The sequence below is a fragment of the Arvicanthis niloticus genome, chromosome 9, assembly GCF_011762505.2.
Source record: "Arvicanthis niloticus isolate mArvNil1 chromosome 9, mArvNil1.pat.X, whole genome shotgun sequence".
Lineage (NCBI taxonomy): Eukaryota > Metazoa > Chordata > Mammalia > Rodentia > Muridae > Arvicanthis > Arvicanthis niloticus.
The window spans coordinates 64,210,422-64,213,853 of record NC_047666.1 but is presented as its reverse complement, the minus strand read 5'-3'; the positions used below and the strand labels follow the sequence as shown (position 1 = coordinate 64,213,853).

General features: G+C 44.3%; 1 long non-coding RNA gene across 1 annotated transcript; it reads right to left on the bottom strand.

Moving 5' to 3' along the window:
- Positions 1–1,213: 1,213 nt before the first annotated feature.
- LOC143443422 (uncharacterized) lies at positions 1,214–3,216 on the bottom strand. The gene is made up of 3 exons (XR_013112380.1): positions 3,134–3,216; positions 2,008–2,083; positions 1,214–1,247 (listed from the first exon to the last, which is right to left on the bottom strand). It is a non-coding gene; the product is annotated as an uncharacterized LOC143443422 (long non-coding RNA).
- Positions 3,217–3,432: the final 216 nt, after the last annotated feature.

Sequence of the window (3,432 nt, the reverse complement as noted above, 5' to 3'; positions counted from 1 at the left end):
CTATCCTGCTGTCTAAGAACCCCATTTTCTTCAGGTCCCTGCCAGCATTTGCTGGGTTTGTCCTTTTGTAGCAGGTATTCTAACAGGAAGAGGTGACATCATCTTGTTTTTGATTTTTCATTTTCCGGATGGGCGGTGTGCCCAGCATGCCCTCTAGCCATTTGTGAGAATCTTTGTTTGTTTGCTTGTTTGTTTCTTTCCCGGAGTCCCTTCCTCCTTCCCTTCCTCCTTCCTGCCCACCCACCCCTCCCGCCTGCCTGCCTGCCTTCCTTGGGTTTTTGAGACAGGGTTTCTCTGTGTAGCCATAGCTGTTCGAGAGATTGCTCTGTAGACCAGGCTAGTCTTGAACTCAGAGATCTGTCTGCCAATTGCTGGGTGTGTGCCACCACTGCCTGGCTAATTTAATTTTTTGAGACAGGGTGTGTGTGTGTGTGTGTAGTCTTGGCTGTCCTGGAACTAGCTCTGTAGACCAGAATGGCCTCAGGCTCACAGAGATCCAGCTGTCTCTGCTATGAATGCTGAGATTAAAGGCATGTGCCACCGCCATCTGATCTGCCTTTTCTTGAATAGCAGAACCTGAAGCCTACCAGAGCAGTATGGGTGCTTTTGTTCTGACAGGTATTATTTAGTGTTGCCTATGGATGTGTGTGGATAGGAATGATGGGTAGGGAAGAAGCCAGGATTCACATAGCTCCTGCATTACAGGCACCATGCCAGAGATTAGCACATGGACTGCTGGGTTCAGAATCCAGCTCTGTCACATGCCCGTGACAAGCATGAATACTTTATTAAATGTGTGTTCTGCTTGGCGAAAAGTTAAATTCACAAGAACTGTTAGGATAGGTGTTGTGAGTAGAAACTTCATGAGAGAGAGAGAGAGAGCGCGAGAGAAAGAGAAAGAGAGTGAGTGATTGGAGAGCAAATTAGAAATATTAAAGCCAGATGTGGTTTGTTCCTGTAATTCCAGCACACAGGAGGCTCAGGCAGGATTACTGTAAGTTCAAGGCCAGCCTGGGCTATAGAGTGAGACCCTCATTCTCAAAGAATGAAATAATACAATAGAATCAAATAATCAAGCATGAGAATCTGAGTTAAGATCTCGAAAAGTCACGTTAAGAATCCCGGCACTATGGCGCATGCCTGTAGCCCCAGTCTTGGGAAGGCAGGTGAGGTGGAGCCAAGGGGGTGGAGATTCAAAGGTCAGCCAGCTTAGCAGAGTGGACAAGCTTCAGTTTCAAGGAGAGACCCTAGAAAGACCCCAAGTATCAACCTTGAATCTCCACAAGCATACACATCCATATAAACACGTGTGCAAGCACAACACTTATAAATTTTAATTAAAAAAATAACGAGTAAATAAACTGAAATAGCAAAGTTGGAAATTGTTCAGCAAAGAAAAATTGATAAAATTTATTATTTTATACGCAATTTTAATTTTTAATTCGAAAGCAAAGGCTCGTATGCCAACTGTTATATTTTTTTCCCTTTCCCTAAGTTTAAATGAATTGGAAATTTCCATTAACTGGGAAAATCAAAATAAAGGCTAAATTTTCTGTTTTGTTTTGATTTTGAACAGGGTCTTGCTTTTTGTCTAAGCTGGCCTTGAACACGTCCTGGGATTATAATCATGAACTAACATACTCTAGCTTGTGTTTCAATTTTTTAAAAAATTATTTTATGCATTTGGGTGTTTTGCCTGTGCGTGTGTACCACATATATGTAGTACCATTGGAAGCTAGAAGAAGGGCATCAGATCCCCTGAGAGTGGAGTTACAGATAGTTGTGAGAACTCTTGTGATACCTAGAGTCTAACCGAGGGTCATCTGGGATAAGACCTGTTTGCTAGAACACAGCCATGTCTCTAGGTGCCACATAATTTGAATTTGAAGTTTTAAAGGAGTGGTAAAAGCAAAACCAGAAACAAATTAGATACACTATAATGTCGGTAAGATCTACAGACTCAGGAAGGGAGACAGAGGATCTGGAAGAAAAGATGTGTTTTGTTACCATGTAGTATCCACCGGCTCCCGCACTTGCTACGTTTTTGAGTCCTCACAATCACCCAGGTGGTAGCTGGCTCTTTCTGTGGATAAATAAACTGAGGCTCAGGGGAGGTGGTGTTTTGTCTAACCAGCCAGATGGGCAAAGGTGGGGTTAGGATGTGAACACACAAGCCAGTCTGACTCCAAGCCTGTTTGCTGAGGTAGGGAACTCCTGGTCAACAGCTAGAGTCGAGGAGGAGGCTCGCCAATTTTGAATGTCACTCAAGAAGACAAATTCCTTAGGTAGATACACTTCTGCTGTGCTGAACCAACATGGCCAGCATCTCATGGGCCAGGCTCCTACAGGGAAGGGTACAGGAGACTGCCAGCCTAGATTGGAGCAACTCACTCCCAGAAATTGCCAACCCTTGAGGTCACCATGAAGACACAGGAAATATTACACCAGCCTCCAGTAGGGTGAGATTTTTTATTTTATTTTATTTTTGTCACCAAAACCAAATTTTGTGGGACTGGAGAAATGAGTCACCAGTTAAGAGCATGTAATGCAGTTATAGACAGCCAGAGTTCGATTCCCAGCACCCATTGCAGGTAGCTCATGACAACCTTCAGTTCCATCTCCAGGGGAACTGATGCCTTTTGCCAGCTCCATTGGGCACCTGTACTCACATGCACACCTCCCTCCCAAGGCACACATGCCCGTACACACACACACACACACACACACACACACACACACACACACACATTAAACAAAAAATAAAATCTCTAAAACCGCGTATTTCTGAGGCCAAATATGAGTACATATACTAGGGAATGAGTTGGTGCTCCATCAGGTTGGCTGGAAGAATATTCACAGATCACAAGTTCAGGATAAATGGGAAAGAATCGCCTAAGTTAGTTGTTTATCATTGTGTGGCAATATTAGCCCAGTCACGTATCTTAGAGTAATATGTACTCTTTCTTTTCTTTTATTAAGTACTGGGAGTCATTACATTGAGTTATAGTCTCGGGCCTCGTTTTACTTTTGGTTTTGAAATATGATCTCGCTATGGAGACATTTCTTCCAGAAAGGAACTCTGGGCGAAACTGAAATGCAAAACTTTTGACTGGCACCTGAAAAATATACTCACTCCTGAAGCCAATCCCCAATGTCCGAGACGGAAGAGTTGGTAAACCGCAGTTCAGATTTGAAATGCTTCATTGTGAAATGGTAGGGCTAGAGATCCAAGGCAGCTGAGGGATTGTCCCAAGCCATCCTGCCCAAGCCCCCTTCCTGCCGAAGCCCCGCCCCTGCCCAAGCCCCGCCCCTGCCCAAGCTTCTCCTCTCATTCTTTTACTTCAGCTCTGGTCCTGAAGTTCCCTTTCTTCTCTTGCTTCCCAGCCTTTTGTTCTGTTTCCTCTCCACCTCTGCTCCCTTTGCAAACTGCTG